Below are 23291 nucleotides of genomic sequence, written 5' to 3' on the forward strand. Positions count from 1 at the left end.
TTTTTGTATATTTTTTTAAAAATAAAGGAAAACCTTACAAGTATCAGAAAGGAAATTGATGTCCAAATTTTTTTGTTTTATTTCTTTTGCCTGATTACTCAATTTGATTTAGAATATATTAAGAATTAGCACAACTATAAAAGTATAGGGCAGGGCAACATTTTCTAAGCCTTTTGTATGGAACACTTAATACCACTAGAAATAGATCTCACGGTCAAAAAAATTGGTGTGCTTAGATAAATAAAACTGAACAGATTTCTTTTAATTGAAGGATTTTTCATAGTCCTTAATAAACTTATAATTATCAAGGCTCTCAATGCTGAGTTGCATTAGAGAACAAAAGAAAAAATTCTCCCGCCAGGCGCGGTGGCTCACGCCTGTAATCCCAGCACTTTGAGAGGCCGAGGCAGGTGGATCAGTGAAACCCCGTCACTACTAAAAATACAAAAAATTAGCTGGGCATGGTGGCACGTGCCTGTAATCCCAGCTACTCAGGATGCTGAGGCAGGAGAATTGCCTGAACCCAGGAGGCGGAGGTTGCGGTGAGCTGAGATAGTGCCATTGCACTCCAACCTGGGTAGCAAGAGCGAAACTCCGTCTCAAAAAAAAAAAAAAAAAAAAAAAAAAAAGAAAGAAAGAAAGAAAGAAAGAAAAAATTCTCCCAAATATCTAGTCCCAAAATGCTGTATTTTCTAAACTTATTTGGCCACTATAAACTTTTTTGGCACACTTCTTTAACATCTTGACTCTAGAGAACAGAGATTGAAAAAGTTGCAATTGAGACTAAAAACTTCTCTTGAATTTTCTAGAAAATGCATCCTTACTGTATCTGCACATTGCTGAAGGCCTTTAGAAGCTAAGTGGAAAAAATCAGAACAAATTAGTTCAATGTGGAAGAGCTGTGTAGACACACCAAAAATTTATTGAGTTACCACAATGAGGTCCCAGTGCTATATATTTAAAGTAAAAACCTCATAAAGAAAAGAATCTAATTGAGGCCAAAATCAAACTTTAAAAGGCAAAGTAACAAAATAGTTATATGTAAACTAAAATACGTATCTCACACATAACTCCCATTTCCTCCTTTTGAAAACAATTAGGGAACCCTCTGCATAGTCTAGAGACTGCACAGGGCACAGTAGTGTATGCACACCTGCAGTTTCTTCTTGCACAAAGCTTTTGAAGATCGCTGGTAGTGCCATCCAGCCCTTTTATATCTTTGCTCCAGGCAATATATACCATCAGCCTTACTTTAGGTTTACCAAAATTATACGTACCGACGGTAAGAGAAATGAACATTTCTCTTGTTCCACATTCTACAATAAAACAACATTTTCTGCTAAAAAATTACAGATATAATTCAGCATGCAATGATTAAATATTTTATTCTGAAATCTTTTAAAAATACACATGTGGTACTCTGTAAGCAATTACTGCAGTTAGAGCCAAAAATGACATTTTTTTAATCTGAAGTTTCTACTGAGTTTACAAAACAACTTTTTGCAAGTTTCCTTCAGACATTTACCATCCAAAAAACCACGAGGGTATTATGCTTAGGAAACGTCACAATATTCCCCCACACTGTAAAGGAATTGTGTTACTATACTATCTTCAGGCAGAGTCATGTTTTCCAAACAAAGCATGAGCTAATCTAAAAGTTGTTTTTTTTTTTTTTTTTCAGTATGTAAACTTCCATTTTTTCCATGCTTGCCAGGTTAGAGACGGAGCCAAGGAGGCTATAATATTAGTGGAATGCACCTTACTTCTGTAATACAGGAAAATGCCATCCTTTCCAAAAGGTTTAAGGTCGGGATAAGGTGGGGAAATGGGATGAAATTGAATTCAAATCTCTTTTTCTTTCCAGTTTAAACCAGTATCCTTTGCCCATCCTCCCCTTGGGTTTTGGTACTGGGAAGAGGAGGAGAAGTGAAGAATCCTGGTGGTAATGGAGGAAGATGCTTAAATGGTTTGGAGTGGTCAGGGGAGGAGCACGTGCAAGAATGGCTAGGAATACACGTGTCAGGGCAGGTGGGGATTGGAAGGGAAGCCCCTTTAAAATACGAAGGATGTTACTGGCTTTCTTGTTATTTTTACTGACGTCTTCATTCACAGCAACCATTAAACCACCTTTAGAGCAAAAAATGAGTCAGATGGTTCATAGTCTCCTGATCTCTGACCATGTGCCGCTGTCTGTATAGTTGCCTTACTAGGTCAGAGACTGATGCTTTCTTGACCAAGGTGTTAGGATGTCTGCTTCCTGCTTCTCCAACACTGCACTCTCTCTTCTCATGGTAGAAGTTACAAGCTAGTGGTCCATCGGCCAAGTCTAGCATACAGGTGGGTTTTGCTGGGCTTGGCTTTTGTTCCCTTTAAATGAGAACCCAAATAAAACCAGGATATTTCATATAAAATCCAAGCTTTTGGCTTTTGAAAAACTGGAATGTCTCACAACTTTGGCCTCGATATTCTTACAAGGGACAACCAGCTGGGACGGAGAAGCCTCAGTGCTCTAATTCCATCTAAGCCACACCCCTCACATAATGTCTGCAGATGCACTCAGGCAGGCCAAATTCATTCACAGAAACCATCTGCTTGACCCCATTAGGCAATAACCACCCATCTCCATGAAAACTGAAACCCAACACACAGAGATGACCTAATCAAGATAATTTCTCCATCCCTGCTAACTTGGGTCCTCAACAGTCTCCTGGACCCCACTCCAAGTATTTTTTCTTTCCTATTTCTTCACCATTTTATTCTTCACTGATTCTCTCTTATTCACATAGAAAACAGTTTTTTTACCATCTTAAAAGAAAAACAATGCTCTTTCTTTGACACTTTATCTCCGTCAAGTTATCTCCAGCAGAAAACATCCCTGAAAGAATAATTGTGTCTTGCTCTTTGCAATTCTTTACCCTCCATCCATCTTCAAACCACTGGCCCCAGCAGACTTTAGAAACCACTTTCACTAAAAGCACAAAATAGCCTCCTATCCCTCAACCCAACAGACAATTTTTATTCTTCACTGTATTAGCCATGGTGCAGTATCTGGCACAGATGACTACTGACTTCTATTTTGAAATTATTTTATTTCCTAGCTTCCAAGGCAGGACTGTCTCCCTGTTTTTATTCTCATCTTTATTTTCTCATTCTTATTTTCCAATTTTATTGGAGATTGAAAATAATTTTAAACATTTTAACATAAAATACTTCATGTTTTATAGACTAACACATCATTTCTCTAATTCTTTTCACATCCTTTGAGTCAGACCTTTGAGTCATAACAAAACTTTCATTTCTTAAATGATAAAATATCCTTGAAGGGGTGGAATAAGTTTTACAAGGTCATCATTCAGAAGAGGCAGAGCTGGGACTCAAATCATGGTCTTTCCTGAAACAACACCCCACTCTTAAGTACCACTCTCTCCTGCCTCCCCTTTCTCAAGCTTGTTGGTGACTTCTAGGTAGACCTCAGTAATTTTCCCTTCTCACCTTATGTGTTTCCCTGTGCAATCCCAACAATGGCCATGGGTTCATCAGTTGCCTCCATGGAGATGTTCTTAAACCAATGAACTTCCATTCTAGGCATTTCTTTTAAGAACAAAATTAATGTATTATCCCTCATGTTCTTTATTTACCTCTAGCTTAACATTTACATGGCTTCATTTAGCTTCGGAGGCATATGACTATTTTCCAATAGAACAATAAAGTCCTTGAGGAAACCATATTCTATCATCTTACATCCTCTCTGTCCAGCCTTGTGCCTGGCCATTGATGTTTAATGAATATTGAATAACTGAGTGAATACAGGATATCTAATTGCTGTATGTGCATCACTACTTAGATCACCCAATACCCCACCTCCTACATTGCCTATATCTCAAACTCAGGATGCTTCAAACTTTACTCTTAATCATTTAACCTACTCTGACTCTGTCATCTAAATTCCTTATCACAGACAATAATAATACCCAGCCAAAAATCTGAGTCTCAATCAGTTTCTTCACTCCTTTCCATATCAAATTTATCAAAACGTTCAATTAATTTACAACCCACCTGTCCACTCAGATGTCCATAGTATCCTCCATCATTCCATGTAGGACAACTGCAATAGCCTACTCACAGGCTTCTAGCCCTTTCCAATTCATTCGGCACAATGTTATCGGGGTGCTTTCTTTATCTCACTTTCTTTCTACCTTTCTCTTTCTCTTTGTTCTTTGCCTTGCTCAAAGTTCTTCAAACTTCCCTACAGCCTACACAACAGAAGGTACCTCCATAATCAGGCATATACTATGGCTCTTTGTGATGTGATGTGGCCTTTACTGGCTTGTCCAGGCTTCTAGCCATCACACCTCTCCTGATACATCACATTTAATAGTTCTTGGTTCCTCCCCTTCTTCATGAATTCCCTCCCACATCTCATCTCCCTAGATCTTATTTGCTCTTAAGAGTCTCAATGCAAGGATTATATTCTCTACATAGCTCTTCCTATCTCATCTACGTAGATTTAGATAATCTTAATAAGTACTGGTTCACTTGTGTATTATTTCTATTTTAGTGATGATTATATTATAAGCACATAATTACTTCTTTGCCTATTTCTCCATGAGATTCATAGAATGCTGAATGCTAATTTTCCATAATTATTGAACAGATGTATGGTTAATTATTTTCTTTTTTTTATTTCCATAGGTTTTGGAGGGAGTAGCGGTATTTGGTTACATGAGTAAGTTCTCTAGCAGTGATTCATGAGATTTTGGTGCACCCATCACCCAGGCAGTATACACTGAAGCCAGTGTGTAGTCTTTTATCCCTCATCCCCCTCCTACCCTTTCCCCTGAGTCTCCAAAGTCCATTGTATCATTCTTTTGCCTTTGCATCCTCATAGCTTAGTTCCTACTTATGAGTCAGAACATAGGATGGTTGGTCTTTCATTCCTGAGTTACTTCACTTAGAGTAATAGTCTCCAATCCTATCCAGGTTGCTGCAAATGCTATTAATTTGTTCTGTTTTATGGCTGACTAGTATTTCATCACATATATACACCACAATTTCTTTATCCACTCATTGATTGATGGGCATTTAGGCTGGTTCCATATTTTTGCAATTGTCAATGGTGCTGCTACAAACATGCATATTCAAGTTTTTTTGTATAATAACTTCTTTTCCTCTGGGTAGCTATCCAGTAGTGGGATTGCTGGATCAAATGCTAGTTCTACTTTTAGTTCTTTAAGGAATCTTCACACTGTTTTCCATGGTGGTAGTACTAGTTTACAAACCCACCAGCAGCATAGAAGTGTTCCCTTTTCACCACATCCATGCCAACATTTATTATTTGTTTTATTTTTTATTATGGCCATTCTTGCAGAGGTAAGGTGGTGTCACATTGTGGTTTTGATTTGCATTCCCCTGATCATTAGTGATGTTGAGGATTTTTTCATATGTTTGTTAGCCACTTGTATATCATCTTCTGAGAATTGTGTATTCATGTCCTTAGCCCACTTTTTGATGGGATTTTTTTTCTTGTTGATTTGTTTGAGTTCTTTGCAGATTCTGAATATTAGCCCTTTGTCAGATGTATAGATCGTGAAGACTTTCTCCCACTCAGTGGGCTGTCTGTTTACTCTGCCAACCATTCCTTTCCCTGTGCAGAGGCTTTTTCGTTAAATTAATGGAATGGAATGGAGAACCCAGAATTAAACCCAAAGTACTTATAGCAAACTGATCTTTGACCAAACAAACAAAAATATAAAGTGAAGAAAGGTCACTCTATTCAACAAATCATGCTGGGATAATTGGCATGCCACAGGTAGGGGGATGAAACCATCCTGATCTCTCACCTTATAAAAATAATCAACACAAGATGGATCAAATACTTAAATCTAGGATCTGAACCACAAAAATTCTAGAAGACAACATCAGAAAAACCCTTCTAGACACTGGCTTTGGCAAAGACTTCATGACCAAGAACCCAAAAGCAAATGAAACAAAAACAAAGTTAAATAGGTGGGACTTAGTGGTTAACTTTTCTCATTGACTCTTACAGCAATCACTTAGTGTGGGTAGTAATATTTCCTTTAATATTTGACAGATGATAAGATTGATGAGCTTCATGAAAGCAAACACTTGAATCCAGGACTTATGACTGTTAACCTCATATCATTTCCATTATATCATACCATATTTGAAGCATTAAGCAACATTAAGCAGTCAGACTTGTGGTATACCTTAAGCATTAAGCATTGAGAGCCAAGTGCACTAGAGATGTTTTATACCAGAGGGAAAATAAAACAATGATAGAAAAGAATTTGTTTAAAGCCGCTCTCCTCTTTGCAAAAAGCAGTCCACAGAGTAAACTCAATTGATTGACAACATGCATTCCATTGTATGTAATTAAAAGCTATGTGATTATCATCAAGTCAAGGTGGCTTGAGAATGTATAAGGTAACTATATTTAACCCTCTGTTGAATACTTCCCTTCTTCTGTCTCTTTATCTCTGCAGTTTTAAGATTATCTCTATGTGTACAGAACAAAGGGAATGGAAAGCATCTTGCTTTTAAATCAAGAGAACATATGGCATGATCAAAATACAGGGTGATAGAAACACAGATTCCATTTAAAATCACACCTTTTCAGTTAATTCTTACTTTCCATCACTGAATTTTATCTTGTTTGTTGTTATTATGATTAGATGTTTTCTCCTAGTACATTTCCTTGTATCTAAGTCTTTATAGCTTTTTACAAAGGCAAGACAAATACTTTGTTGATTTAAGTATGTGTTAGCTTTCTTTGTTAGAAATGCTGAAAACTAAAATACTAAAATTTTCATGGCTGTTTATAGATGGTAATAGTTACACATTACATGTGACACAATTCTGGATAATTGTTTGTTCATGGAAGTCAGTGGGAGAATTTCCAAGAAAGCATTTTAAGAAAGAAATAGACTCAGTTTCTGTGGCCCACTTGCCTCTTAAGCTTTTTCTCCTTGTCTCTTCTGCAGCCTTAACGGAAAAGGAAAGACTTGGAGGCTTGGCTGCCATCCTGCCACAGTGAGAACAAATGCTTGTTGCTCGTGATGGCAAAGTAGAAAAGCAGAAGAAGCCTGGGCCCCTTGTGACATATGTAAGCAGCTATATTAATCCTGAACTCACCTATTTAAGACTTATTGTCATATGAAATAATAAACCTCCTTCTTGTTTATCCACAAAACTGGATTTTCTGTAATCACAAATGAAGTCATTCCTGATACAAACACTCTTATGCAAAGAGCATTTTCTCTCTACAACTGAATAGGAGAGGATAAATTTCAGGACTTATCCAAGGTGTCCACTTTCTACTGCTTTGAAAAGTAAAGCTGTAGAACTAGATGAAAAATTGTTATTGAGACTACTTCTTCCTTTTAGAATTTAGGAAATTAGAACTCAGAATCGTTTAGGAATTTTTTTAAGACTACTCAACCATCGAAACTTGAACAAGGGTCCTAGTATTCTAAATTCCACCTTGGTCTGCATTTTTGTAACTCTGAAATTAAAGAGAACTTTTTACTATGTGATGCTCATGCTTATCATTAAGATACTTTTGCAGACAAGGTTACAAAGTAGATGTTAAGAAGGTTTACAAGAAAGATAAGAATTACTTGGGGTGGAAGACTCAGCACATAAGGAAAATTGCTAATTAACCCAATATTTTAAAAGCCCATGGAAGAATGAGGTGAAACTGTTAAGTCTTCCATTAAAGACTTCTTCCATTAAAGACTTCCATTAAAGACTTCTGCCTTCCATTAAAAGCGGAAGATAAGCTCTGATAGAGCACAGGCCTTCTGTGCTTTGTTTATGCCACTGTTGTTGGTACCTAGAACAACTCCACGAATGTAGAGGATATTCCATAAATGTTAATTAAATGAAAGAATTAATAAGGGAATGGTAAATAAACATATAGAATATAGTTCTCATAAGACTAAGAAAAAATTACCTTTTTAATTCATAAAATATTTTAGGCTAGTTATACAGGAAGGCATTTATGACAGTGAGCAGTTATATGTACTGACCATGAGAAAGCTGCAAAAAGGGTCAGAGAGAAAGGGAGCTCAATCACAAAGGAATCATGATTCAACAGGCAGTAGATTGCTCAACAGTAACAATGGAAGATTGACAGTGGTTAATTAATATGTCTAAAATGCTGTGGGAAAATAGCCATTAACTTAACTATTATTCGAGGATGAAGACCAAAAAAATAGGTATTTTCAAACAGAAAACAAAAACAAGAGACTATGCCATAACGTACAATGCACTTTTTAAAATGTACATTATAAACAAATAAAATGATCCCATCAGGGAGGGTGGAGATCCAGTTAGGAGAAGGAGCAAAAGAAATGGTGAACACATGGTTATGTCTAAACCAATACTGTTTCAAACAGTATTAATAACATTTGGCTTTAGAACTCTAAGAAGATTGAAATAGTGCACTGGATAGCAGTAACACTCAAGAGGGGCTGATTAGTTATAAGCCATTCTAAGGTCTTTGCATTATGTGAAAAGAGAATAAAGATGATTTACTTTAGACTGTGTTAAATCAATTACTAATGTTAAGATTTTAAGGGTAACCACTAACATGATAGATATACAACGTGTAACCTCCAGGAAAAAAAAAAAGAGAAAATTTGAATTTAAAGATATTATTCAATTGAAAGGGCTGGAGAAGGGAAAAACAAAATCCAGGTTTATGTGTTACAACAGACAATGCATTAAAACATAGGCAGGTTGGAGTCAAGGCCTGGGGAACAGATACAGCAGGCAAAACCAATCAAAATAAAGCCAGTATGGCTATTTAGTAACAGATAAAAGAGACTTTATGCCCTAAAGCATTCTTAATGATAAAGATTCACTGTGAAGGTATATATATATATATATATATATATATATATATATATATATATAATATAAATATATGTGTGTATACATATACATATATATACACATAGATATACATATATAGCATTTCTTTTTTTTTTTAAAGAATGACATTTTATTACCATGAAAAAATTACAGTCATATGTCACTCAATAACAGGGAAACATTCTGAGAAATGTGTTGTTAGACAATTTCATCCTTGTACTAACATCATAGAGTGTACTTACACAAACCCAGATGGTATAGCTTGCTGCACACCTAGGCTATATGGTACAGCCTACTGCTCCTAGACTACAAAGCTATTTATTTATTTATTTATTTATTTATTTATTTTTATTGCATTTTAGGTTTTGGGGTACACGTGAAGGACATGCAAGATTGTTGCATAGGTACACACTTACCTGTATCTGTCATTTCTCCCCATGCTGTCTCTTCCCACCTCCCCATATATAGCATTTCTGTGTTTGTATATATATAGTGAATATATATATTCTATATATGTACACACACAGATATATATATACAAATACATGCACACACAGCTAGAATATACATAAATATACACACACAGATAAAAGCTATTATGGTCACTTAATGGCATAAGCTCCCTATATGTACATCAAAAATAGAGACTCACAAAGAAAAAATAAGATTCACAAAGAGAAAATAACATCAGTACAGTGGAAAATGAGAGTTTACAAATAAACAGTTCAAATAAAAGAGCAGCAATAAGGCACACAGATATTCTACCAAATCTATAATTCCATGTCAAAGCCCCATCTCATAATCAATTTAAAAATATAAATATAGCCATAATGTTTCCCACCTTTCAGTCTTTATTTTTACTAATAAATTAAATATATGCCTTATTTTAAAATGCAGTGCACATTTACTTTATAATTTCTGTTTCTCAATACAGAAACTACAGATTTTATATTCTCTTCCTGTTTAGCAATTTTGATTTTGCTACGTTACTTTCCTTTTGTTTTTAACTGTACTTTGTCTATCTTGTCTTCTGGTTCCCTAACATTCTGGCTTCTTGATACTTGGCATGAGTTATTTTCCTGATGCTGGGCAGTATTTCATTAATGTTAGAATCAGATTACCTGCCTTAAACATCATGGGTATTTACTGTAGATTGTGGTATTTAAAATTAAAGTCAAAAAAGAGAAAACATTTTGAACTTTTATTAGCCTTGAATATTGGATAAAATATATAAATTCTTGGGAAAACATAACTTATCAAAGCCAAATGAACAAAAACAAAACCTTTAGTACCTATGTAAGCTTTAAATAAATCAAATCAATAGAAATACAGCTGTTAAAATACCACTAGTCCCAGAAGCAAGCAAGTTCTATTAAATATTTAAAAAGGAAATTATTTCGGTCAGTCTGTAAGACTCTTTTTAAATAAAAAAACTCCTAAAGAACAGAAAATTAGAGAATGCTTCACAATTTATTTAATAAAATCTATATCACTTTGATTCCAAAACAAGATAGAAAAGTCTTATCTACAGCAATTTGTAGCTAAACTACAAAATTACAGACTGAAAGTCAAAATCATTAACAAAATATTAGAAGCTGTATCCAACCATGTAATACAAATAAATCTCATTACTTGATAGCCCAGTAATGCAGGGAGCAGACAGTGAGGGTTAACAGTGCCTGGGCTCTTTGGGGTGCAGAAGCCAAGTGAGTAGAGCTCAGAGATTCCAAAGTCCCTTCCAAGTGTTTTTATCTCAGACCACCTTCATGATGGGTTTCCTCCTTCTTACTTTAAAGTTGAGAAAACTGAGACTCAGCCATAGGAAATGATCTTCCCTAATTAGATAACTAGTATATAGTAGAGCTGGGATTCAAATCTCAGTCCTCTGATTCCATGTAGTTGCTTACGTTATGTAGTCATATACTAGGAAAGGTTAAACAGCCAGCTCTCTAGGAAAAGTGCCCTCACTTGTAGCATTTGCTGATTTCCGTGGCATGAATGCTGTCAAGGCTGATTTCAGGTTGTCATATGATGTCACTGAACACAGAGTTGCGAGGAGATTCACAGAGTTGGCTTTGGGAGCTGGAGCACACTGGCTCCAGCACAGCACTGCCTGTCAGATATGGTCCTGGTGCCTGGACTGTCTTTATTGATTCATTCTTGCTTGTTTGCTGGAGATGGCTGACTTGCTTCTTTAGCATGCAATAACCCACAGGCATCCTTTATTTAATAGATACATATCAGTCATCTATAATATGTCAGTCATTTTTTTTAGAACTAAGAGCAGTAAAAACAAAACAAAAACAAAAGCAAAATCTCGCTCTTGGGGGCACATACCTTGCATTGCAGAGAGAAACAGAAACTAAAATGCAAAGTAAATTACATAATATATCAGAAGAAAATAACTGCTCTAGAGAAAGTCAAGTGAGAAAGTTGGATAAGAATGGCTCGATACTACATATCAATTTTAATAGGCAAGGAAAGCCTTATTGGGAAGGTGATAAAGAATCCAGGGATGTGGGTATCTGATGGCACATGTGGGTATCTAGGCATAAAGTGGAACAGATGTAAAGACCATGGGCATTATTGTACCCTGATATATTCAGTGACAGCGAGGAAGACAAGCATGACCAGTGAAGAGTGAGTGCTGCCAAGAATAAATAAGAGATGAAGTTAGAGAGGTAATGAACACATGTCATCTCGAGCCTTGCGGCAACTGAAGGTCTTCAACTTTCATTTGGAGTGAGGTTTCCATGTAAATTCTTCTTTATCAATTTTTTTTCTTATATACCACATGTCATTTCAATACACAGTTTCTTTCTTCATTCATGTGGGGAAAAGTTTTCTTCACACTTATTTCTGTTCCATTATTATGGTTCCCTAATTAAAGGAAACCAATTATTCCTATTTTGTATCATTTCTGCCTTCCATTTTTTTTATCAGCTCTGTGATTATGCTATTCTTTGTCTCTTTATTTTTTATCTAAATTCAGAGTAATTATCTCAAGGATTTTCTCTTTGCCATTATTATGTTCCTTTTCCTTTATGATTAACTTGATAACTCTGTAATCTTTTGTCTAGTTCTCAATTTTATCTCTTTATTTAACTTTCCATGTTCACATTATTCTACCTTTTTAAAAACTTTCATCTTTAAGGTCTGTGTTATTGAATGAATCTTATTCGATCTTTATTTAACGCTTGTGGGAAATATGCTTCGTTTTCTTGGTCTGTGTTTTCTTCCAGACTGAGTCCATTTTGTTATGCCCACTGTATCTTTTTTCATTCCATTCTTCCCTCCTTCCTTTCTCCCCTTTTTCCTATATAAAACATTTTGCTTTAATACATTTGGATAGTTGTCATGACATTTTTTTTAACCTCGCTTATGCAAGATAGGCAGAACTTATGAGCTCTCATATGGTATAAATGAACTATCTTCCATTTCCTTTTCATCTTATGTGGGATTGACGTATCTTTTCCCACTCAAGTGATCCTTTGAGGTCTAGGAGCTGCCTTTTTTTTTTTTTTTTTTTAAGTTTTAGTGTACAAACTGGTGAGTGTAAGGGCCTGGTTGGTTGAGTCATCAAAAGGGGCATGAACTCTTCTTTCCCTTCCAAAATTCCATTAACAATCCTGCACAGGGGTTCATTGCACCCACCATGGATGTAGACTCCTTCCATTTTCCCAGCTCAGCAAGGGACTAGAAAACTGTAAACCCTCACTGTCCTCTCTGCCTTTGCTATGGTCTTACAGTGATATGTAGGTGTTTCATACTTAAATATTATTTTTTTATTTCCCAATATTTCCAACTCATTTCATTGACTCACATGTCTATACATTAAAGGATAGTGGGCTGAGCGCGGTGGCTCAAGCCTGTAATCCCAGCACATTGGGAGGCCGAGGTGGGTGGATCACCAGGTCAAGAGATCAAGAACATCCTGGCCAATATGGTGAAACCCCGTCTCTACTAAAAATACAAAGATTAGCTGGGTGTGGTGGCATGCATCTGTAGTCCCAGCTACTCAGGAGGCTGAGGCAGGAGAATTGCTTAAACCCGGGAGGCGGAGGTTACAGTGAGCTGAGATTGTGCCACTGCACTCCAGCCTGGCGCCTGGTGACAGACTGAGACTCTGTCTCACAAAAAAAAAAAAAAAAAAGAAGAAGAAGAAGAAGGAAAGAAGGATAGTGATACATATTCATAAGATTTGCTTCTGGCTGTTGGTCTGACTGCTGCTTAAACGCATGTAGAACCATTTTGAATTTTTTCCTTTGCTTCATCTTTAGGTATATTTGTCATAAAATTAGGTATTTTTCCTGGATTGATTGCTACTGGTAAGTTTTTGGCTGTTTCTTTTGTTAACTTTTAATTTTATTTCGTTAGATATTGGAGAAATGTGTGTGACCCTGAATTGCTTGCTGCCTTTACCCAGACATTTCTAATTATTTTTTACTAAAAGCATTTAGACCAGAAATGATAATATTATTCTACAAAATAACTGGTGCATCTATCACCAGATAGCGGATATCACCAGATAACCGGTCATTATTAAAGATGATGGCTTTACAATTACTTTTGAAAATACTTTACTTTCACAATTACCAATATAGAAGAATTTGAGTGATAAGTGATAAAGCACCACCCCCAAATACCTTGCATTCATAAGATGAATACATTCTGGAACTCTAATATACAGTACAGTGACTATACTTAATAATGCTATACTGTATACTTGAGATTTGTAAGAGACTAGATCTTGTGTTGTCACCACAAAATAAAAGAAGTAATTATGTGACATGATTGGTATGCTCATTAACTTGATTATGGTAAATATTTTGCAATGTATATGTATATAAAATCATCATGTTGTATACCTTCAATATATACATTTTTGTCAATTATACCTCAATAAAGCTGCTAAAAAGGAAAAAGAATAGTGTTTGCCCACAGGTCTTTCCCTCTTCTTCTTGTTTCAGAAGAATCTGTTGTGCTCAGGACTGGGAATGTGGATATACTGGGCCCCTATAATTCATAAAAAAGATAGATAATTGCTCAGCAACAACTCCCCTTTCTCCTCCCCCTCAATTACAGTGTTTCAAAACCCAAAGGACATTTCTCATTACAATGACCCTCCTCATTTCCAAGCAGTGTAATAATACAGCAGATATTGCCTATCTGCCTAAGCTAGCTGATGACCTCTAAGGCTCGTGGTCTAATGCATTGGTCTGCTCAACATCTCAACAGTTTCTTTTAATAGCTTATGAGAAGGGACAAAGAATATGGAAGTGTGTAATTAGGCTGAACCACAGAAAAGTTGTTTATTGAATTCAACTTATTAAATAAAATTTTTCAATATCATTCCAAGATTTTGAGGGCTTTTCCATAGGGTGTGGAGTGCATATCCATTTGTCAGCCCTCCTGGTTTTAATAAGTGGCCTCTAAGTGACCAGTTCTGAGCACATTCGTCTTGAATATCAGTCAATTAAACTTATATTGTTTGGTGATTGGTGAATATCTACTTAGTACTCTTGGCATTATTAAGCATCTTTCTGAAATGAGAGTTGCAAAAGGGGCAATTTCCTAATCAGAAACATACTGCAGTAATTTCAGTTCTCATATCATTTCAGGTCATATGCTAAATGACAGGGCTGAGACCTCTCCACAGCACATGTGATACTGGGCTCAATGAAGATAAGATGCGCAAATCACGCTCTGTTCTGGAAAGCCCTAGACTGTGTCATTCAAGGTGAGAGGATTGGCTTCTCTGGTAAGCTGTGGAAGGATCCTCTGTGGATTAAGACCTTTCGTTTCTCTTAAAGGATGAATGGATATTATAAGTCCCAAGGATTCAATAAAACCTTTATAGCTTTAGTACAGCAGAGTGCCCGTCAGCCAATTCTGTGATTTTACTGTGTTTGTCTTTTGCAAAAATCCATGTGAAACCTCAAATGTTCCTTTTACAAGTTCTTTTGTTACACACACATGTTTTTGGTTAAATTAGTGGTGGTTCAGCCTGGAAAAGATATCTGTAATTAGGATCTTATTTTTGAAGTTTAAAAAGGGCGGGGGGAAGCATATATTCTATCAACTTTTCCTCACAGAAAAATTTACTCTATCTTCAAAAGCTGTGACCCAACACAGCAGTTTCTAGGATCCTCCAGAAGGAAAATTTTCACTTACTGCCATATTGTCAGAAAAAGAGGAGGCTTCTAAAAGTTTTTAAAAGTTTTGTTTTTCTCCTTAAAACTTAGGTATGTACTTGTTAAATAATAATTTATGTTATTTGTATAGTGTGTTAGCTTTCAAAACCCACATATATTATAAAATCTGATTGTCAAACCAGTAGTTTTACTTCTGTAGGATAGGTATTATTATTATCATCATCTTTTTTTTTTATTGCATTTTAGGTTTGGGGGTACATGTGAAGAACATGCAAGATTGTTGCATAGGTACACACATGGCAGTGTGGTTTGCTGCCTTCCTTCCCCTCACCTGTATCTGTCATTTCTCCCAATGCTACCTCTTCCCACCTTCCCCACCTCCCCGTCTCTCCCCCATTTCCCCCCAATGGACCCCAGCGTGTAGTGCTCCCCACCCTGTGTCCATGTGTTCTCATTGTTCAACACCTGCCTATGAGTGAGAACATGCAGTGTTTGATTTTCTGCTCTTGTGTCAGTTTGCTGAGAATGATGGTTTCCAGGTTCATCCATGTCCCTACAAAGGACGCAAACTCATCATTTTTGATGGCTGCGTAATATTCCATGGTGTATATGTAACACATTTTCCCTATCCAGTCTATCGTCAATGGGCATTTGGGTTGGTTCCGGGTCTTTGCTATTGTAAACAGTACTGCAATGAACATTCATGTGCATGTGTCCTTATAGTAGAATGATTTATAATCCTTTGGATATATACCCAGTAATGGGATTGCTGGGTCAAATGGGATTTCTGTTTTTAGGTCATTGAGGAATCACCACACTGTCTTCCACAATGGTTGAATTAATTTACACTCCTACCAACAGTGTAAAAGTGTTCCTATTTGTCCACATCCTCTCCAGCATCTGTTGTCTCCAGATTTTTTAATGATCGCCATTCTAACTGGTGTGAGATGGTATCTCAATGTGGTTTTGATTTGCATTTGTCTAATGACCAGTGATGATGAGCATTTTTTCATATGTTTATTGGCCTCCTGTATGTCTTCTTTTGTAAAGTGTCTGTTCATATCCTTCGCCCATTTTTGAATGGGCTTGTTTGTTTTTTTCTTGTAATTCTGTTTTAGTTCTTTGTAAATTCTGGATATCAGCCCCTTGTCAGATGGGTAGACTGCAAAAATTTTTTCCCATTCTGTTGGTTGCCAACTCACTCTACTGACTGTTTCTTTTGCCGTGCAGAAGCTGTGGAGTTTGATTAGGTCCCATTTGTCTATTTTGGCTTTTTTTGCCATTGCTTTTGGCATTTTGGTCATGAAGTCCTTGCCTATGCCTATGTCCTGAATGGTTTTACCTAGATTTTCTTCTGTGGTTTTTATGGTGTTATGTCTGATGTTTAAGTCTTTAATCTATCTGGAGTTAATTTTGGTGTAAGGTGTCAGGAAGGGGTTCTGTTTCTGCTTTCTGCACATGGCTAGCCAGTTTTCCCAACACCATTTATTAAACAGGGAATCCTTTCCCCATTGCTTGTTTTTGTCAGGTTTGTCAAAGATCAGATGGTTGTGGGTATGTTGTATTTCCTCTGAGGCCTCTGTTCTGTTCCATTGGTCTATATCTCTGTTTTGGTACCAGTACCATGCTGTTTTGATTACTGTAGCCTAAAAACCCTCAATAAACTAGGTATTGGCGGAACGTATCTCAAAATAATAAAAGCTATTTATGACAAACCAACAGCCAATATCATACTGAATGGGCAAAAACTGGAAGCATTCCCTTTGAAATCTGGCACTAGGCAAGGATGCCCTCTCTCACCACTCTTATTCAATATAGTATTGGAAGTTCTAGCCAGAGCAATCAGTCAAGAAAAGGAAATAAAGAGTATTCAAATCGGAAAGGAGGAAATCAAATTGTCTCTATTTGCACATGACATAATTGTATATCTAGAAGACCCCATCGTCTCAGCCCAAAATCTCCTGAAACTGATAAACAACTTCAGCAAAGTCTCAGGATACAAAATCAACATGCAAAAATCACAAGCATTCCTATGCACCAGTAACAGACTTAAAGAGAGCCAAATCAAGAACGAACTGCCATTTGCAATTGCCACAAAGAGAATAAAATACCTAGGAATACAACTAACAAAGAATGTAAAGGACCTCTTCAAGGAGAACTACAAGCCACTGCTCAATGAAATAAGAGAGGACACAAACAGATGGAGAAACATTCCATGTTCATGGTTAGGAAGGATCAACATCGTGAAAATGGCCATACTGCCCAAAGTAATTTACAGATTCAACGCTATTCCCATCAAGCTACCAATGACCTTCTTCACAGAACTGGAAAAAAACCACCTTAAACTTCATATGGAACCAAAAGAGAGCCCGCATAGCCAAGTCAATTCTAAGCAAAAAGAACAAAGCAGGAGGCATCACACTACCGGACTTCAAACTATACTACAAGGCTACAATCATCATCATTTAAAAAAATAAAATAAAGAGGGAGGAGTAGAAAATGCATGTGCCCTGCCTTTTGTGAAACTAAAAGAGATAAGGTGAAAACTTAACCTCCTGATGTAGCAGACTAATTCCTAGTCCTTTCTCCTGTGGATCCCAGGATCAAAAGATATGATATGACAAAGTCTCAACAGGCAGATGGCAGAAATATCACAACTCTAGCATTCCCTGAAATGTTACCAGACTACAGAATTGTGCAGTCCTGGCTACTTTATAGGATGTGCCACATTCTTAGCAACTGAGAAGGAAGATGCTAAAGAAGGGGAACACAGGGGCAAATTCTTTTTCTACTTTAAACAAGTCTTGCCACAGCTTTTTCTCCAATTTCCAACATAACCATCCTGCTGCTACCTTCCCAATACCACAGTTTGCCTAAGATCAACGAAGTAGAAAATAGGTATCTTACAGCTTAAGCAAAGGTAAAGAGTTTTATTCTCTATGTCTCTGTTTTCTATGTCTTTATCTGTAGCGTGCTCTTTCATGCCCTTTATATTTAATTCTTCAATTGCAAAATAATAAATAAAAACTGAATATACCCATAACATTTAATTCTATGATCATATTTATAAAACTCAAACTGTTGAAAACATTGCATAATGTTTTAAAAGTATATGCAAGGTTGGCATCCGTCATTTTTATATAATATTAAACCAAATTTTTAAAGCAAGAGAAGTATTCCTCTTATTATCATAAATTGAGATGAGCTATGAGGTTAATAAAATTCACACCATGATGAAAACAAAGCTTCAGAAAAACTCCCAAAGAAATTTCTAATTTCAGAAATCCCTCGAGATAACAGAGTTGCATTTCTCAAAAAAATGCTGAACCTATTTAAGTGATACTTATTTTAAAATTTTGGTTAACCCATATAGGTATTTTTGTGGATATATTTTTTGTGTGTGCTTAAAGCAGGATTTCTCAACTCTATTGCCACTGATATTTATGTCAGAGAATTTTATTTTATCTTTTTACAGAACATTACTTCGTTGCCCAGGCTGGAGTGCAATTGTGCGATCTCGGCTCACTCCAACCTCCACCTCCTGAGTTCAAGGGATTCTTCTATTTGAGCCTCCCTAGCAACTGGGGTTACAGGCAAGCACCACCACACCGGGTAATTTTTGTATTTTTAATAGAGATGGGATTTTGCCATGTTGGTTAGGCTGGTCTTGAACTCCTGACCTCAGGTGATCCACCTGCCTCAGCCTCCCAAAGTGCTGGGATTACAGGCATGACCCACTGCACCTGGCCTGGGTCAGATAATTCTTTTTGGCAGGGAACTATCCTGTGCCTTGTAGAATGTTGAGCAGTATCCCTGAACTCTACTCTCTAAATACCATGGAACCTTAAACTGCACAATTGTGAAAATGAGAAACATCTCTGGATGTTACCAAATGTCCCCTTAGGGAGAAAATCATCTCCCATTGATGATAATTGGCTTAAAATATACAAGAATGCAGTAGTTCTAATATTCACTAAGTCTAATAATTTAACATGGAGATATATACTCATTTCACTAAATATTAAGTAAACCTCTGGTATATTCAAGTCACTCTGAGTGGGAGTGGTGGGGAGAGGTTGCAATGATAGGTATGACAATGTCTCCTGCTCAGGAGTATGTAATCCCATAGGCAAGAAGAGTCAAGTACAATAGTCCCCTCTTATCTGTGGTTTTACTTTCTGCAGTTTGTTACTCATGGTAAACCCTGGTCCAAAAATATTAAATGTAAAATTCCAGAAATAAATGATTTATAAATTTTTAATTGCTATTGTTCTGAGTAACACGATGAAATTTCATGTTGTTCTGCTTCATCCCACTTGGGATATGAATCATCCCTTTGTCCAGTATTTTCATATGGTGTATACTATCTACTCATTAGTCATCTAGTAGACCTCTCAATTATCAGATAAAAAAAACAGTATATATAGGGTTTGATGCTATCTGCAGTTTCAGCCATCCACTGGGGGTGTTGGAAAGCATGATGAATAGATAAGAAGAAACTACTGTATACAAACAACAGGAACAAAAGCAAAATGTGGTAAATGACATAAACATTTGCAGCTTCATGAAATTAAGCAGCTGTCTATTCCTAGAAAGAGCACTGTTCACATGAAAAATGTTTAGCAATAGTAGGAAGAAGATAGTTATAATAAGTGGTAAACAAGAAAGAGTTTTTAAGGAGTTAATTCTCAGATACAATGGGAATACAGGCATTGGATAAATGTCCTCAGTACAAATGGGAGTAATTGGCCAAAACAAAGGGGATACAGGCCCAATACAAGTCAAACTCAGCAGGCCAGTCATTAAACCCTAAAACTCCACAATAATCTCCTTTGACTCTATGTCTCATATCCAGGTATGCTGATGTAAGAAGTGGGCTCCTAAACCTTTGGGCAGCCCTGTGGCTCTGTGGGGCAGAGCCCCCATGGCTGCTTTCATGGGCTGGCATTGAGTGCCTGCAGCTTCTCCAGGTGGGCGGTGTAAGCTATTGGTAGATCTACCATTCTGGGGTCTGGAGGATGCTGCTTTTCTTCTCACAGACCCACTAGGCAGTGCCCTAGTGGAGATTCTGTATGGGGCTTCAACCCCACGTTTCCCCTCCACACTGCTCTACTTGAAGTTCTCCATAAAGTCTCCATCCTAGCCTCAGACATCTGCCTAGACATCCAAGTGTTTTCATGCATCCTGTCAAATCTAGATGGAGGTTCCCAAACCTCAACTCTTGCCTTCTGCACACCTGCAGGCCCAATGCCACATGGAAGCTGCCAAGGCTTGGGACTTGCACCTTCTGAAACAATGGTCCAAGCTGTACCTTGGTCTTTTTTAGCCACTGCTGGAGCTGGAGCAGCTGGGACACAGGGTTCCATGTCTTGAGGCTGCGCAGAGCAGTTGGGCCTGGGGCCCTGCCCAAGAAGCTATTTTTCCTCCAAGACCTCTGGACCTGTGATGAAAGGAGCTGTTATGAGGGTCTCTGAAATGCCATAGAGACATTTCCTCAATGTCTTGGCTATTAACATTTGGTGCCTCTTTACTTAAGCAAATTTTTGCAGCAGTATTGAATTTCTCCCCAGAAAGGGGTTTTTTCTTTTCTACCACACTACTGGACTGCAAATTTTCCAAACTTCTATGCTCTATTTCCCTTTTAAATGTAAGTTCCAGTTTCAGCTAATCTCCTTGTTCACACATATGAGTGTACACTTTAAAAACAGCCAGGTCACATCTTAAATGCTTTGCTACTTAAAAATTTCTTCTGCCAGGTACCCTAAATCATCACTCACAAGTTCAAAGATCTCTAAGGCAGGGACAAAATACTGCCAGTCTCTTTGCTAAAGCATGGGAAAAATGATCTTTACTCTAGTATCCAATAAGTTTCTCATGTTCATCTGAGACCATCTCAGCTTGGACCTCATTGTCCAGATCAGTATCAGCATTTTGGGCAAAACCATTCAATATGTTTCTAGAAGTTCCAAATGTCGCACATCTTCCTGTTTTCTTCTGAACCCTACAAACTGTTCCAACCTCTGCCCATTACTCAGTTCCAACTCACTTCCACATTTTCAGGTATCTTTATTGCAGTACTCCACTCTCAGTACCAATTCTCTGCATTAGTCCATTCTCATAGCATTATAAAGAACTACCTGAGACTGGGCAATTTATGAAGAAGAGAGGTTTAATTGACTCACATTTCTGCAGGCTTAACAGGAAGCATGATTGGAAGGCTTCACGAAACTTACAATTATGGCAGAAGGTGAAGGGGAAGCAAGGACCTTTTTCACAGGGCAGCAGGAGACAGAGAGCAGGGGGAAGCACTACACACCTTTAAATGATCAGATTTTTTGATAACTCACTATCATGAGAACAGAAAGGGGGAAATCGAGCCCCATGATCCAATCACCTCCAACCAGTTCCCTCCTCCAATTTGACATGAGATTTGGGCAGGGACACAAATTCAAACTATATTGCCAGTACAACAGACAAAATACAGGTTGATGGACATGGCTTTAGGTCTGCTGGTCAAGTGGGCAGGTTGTCCTTCACACATTTTATCCTCTACAGAGGTGAAGGAGAAGGAAAATCCTCCTCTCTGTAAAGACAGCTCCTAAAATAAAGAAGGGTGAAGCTAAGCTTAGAATGCACACCAGCTATTATTCTGATACTCATCCATCAGGTAATTTATTCCATTTCCTCAGTTAGAGAAAGTAAAGACATCAAAAGAAACCAAGAAAATCTCTGCTCTTAGAAATCAGGAGTTACCTCTCTAACCATCTTAAAGTTAACTTGGTCTGTTTTCTGATTCTTAAATGTATGTGAACCATCAGATTTATTCCTGATCAACTTTTGTGGACAGTGAACAAAAATGTGTTTTCCAAAATACTATGATCTACAGCTTATTTTCTAAGTCAGAGTTTAAGGCATGACATTTTCTTCATATACTTTTTTTCTATTTAATTTTCACAAATTCATTAGGTGGTTTATTATTAAATCTATTTACATGTCCTCTCTATGGTCATATAACAAACAGGTGAGCCAGGAATCTATACCAGATCAATAGATTTTAAATCCAAGGACCCTATAAATATATACAACTATAATTTGTCAATATATAGTAAACAAATCTAGGCTTCCTTGAACTGCAGAGGGAATGTACTGAGCACCTTCTATACTCTCGTAACAGAGGTTTGGACCAATTCCTCTGGAATGAAAGAAGATTGAGGGAGGTGTAGGTGGAACGTATATCAATAGGATATACCTTCCATCTGCACCTTTTTGAATGAATAATATTTAATGAGGTCTTTCCAAATGGAAGAACTGACAAAAAGTCACAAAAGATGCTTGGCTGGTGCTGAGGAAGACCCTGTAGAAGATGAAGCTAGCCAACTAGACTGAAGCCAGAGCTTGAAAGTTTTTATATGACAAGCTACACGTTTCCACCTTATTTTAGGATTTGAAGTGACTGAAAGCCACTCTAGAATGTTTAGAGGAGGATTGGAAGAAAAAGAAACTAGGAATAGAGGGCCTGGGCAAGAGACTATTTCAACATGCTGGTAACAAGTGTGGAGTGGATAAGAGGAATGAGACTGGACAGCTATTTCAGAAGAAGATCTGACAGTGAATTTGGGGGGGTGACTGGGTGTGGAGAATGAGAGTGTTGAGGCAACACAATTCCATTATGTGGAGTAATTTACGCAGCAGGAGACACTGGTTTGGGCAGGAAAGTGAAAAGAGTAAAAGATTAGTAGACTCTATTAATATAAAGTCCCTAAAAGATGAGCAAGTTGAGATTTGCATGGGGAAAATAGAAACATAGGTCTTGAGCTCAGAGGAGGGCCCAGGTCTGGAAAGAGTGACTGGGGAAGAATAACATTTCGACCGTTATTGAGCCAAGAAGGTGACTGAGAAGGAGCAGGTGGAAAACAATAAAGTTACACTGTAAGAGAGTCAGTGGGGGTAAGGATGAGTGGGAGAAGGCTACCAGAAACACTTAGGGACAGAGCATGCAAAAATGCAGAAATGCCAGGTAAGGTCGGCTGGGAATAGGCCATCAGATGATTGCTTTTCACTCTCTCTCTTCCAGGCTTTGCCAGGGAGACCTAAGATTCTCAATAAACTGTGTCATTTCTCTGTAGTACACAGCTGGTTTTCTAAGTCAAAGTCTAAGGCATGACATTTTCTTCATGCTGCAGAAGCTTCTTTCTTCTTTATTAAAAAAATTAAAGAGCCATTTTCTTCCTAAGTTGACAT

At 37.3% G+C, this 23291-nt stretch overlaps 1 long non-coding RNA gene across 1 annotated transcript in view; it reads left to right on the forward strand.

Annotated features, from left to right (window-relative positions):
* Positions 1-23291, forward strand: part of LOC104652092 (uncharacterized) — an 83280-nt gene that overhangs the window by 9554 nt on the left and 50435 nt on the right. Inside the window, exon 2 of the long non-coding RNA XR_745438.1 lies at positions 14517-14635. This is a non-coding gene — a long non-coding RNA (uncharacterized LOC104652092). The remainder of the gene's footprint in view (positions 1-14516; positions 14636-23291) is intronic.

This window comes from Saimiri boliviensis, chromosome 1 (genome assembly GCF_048565385.1).
Source record: "Saimiri boliviensis isolate mSaiBol1 chromosome 1, mSaiBol1.pri, whole genome shotgun sequence".
Taxonomy (NCBI): domain Eukaryota; kingdom Metazoa; phylum Chordata; class Mammalia; order Primates; family Cebidae; genus Saimiri; species Saimiri boliviensis.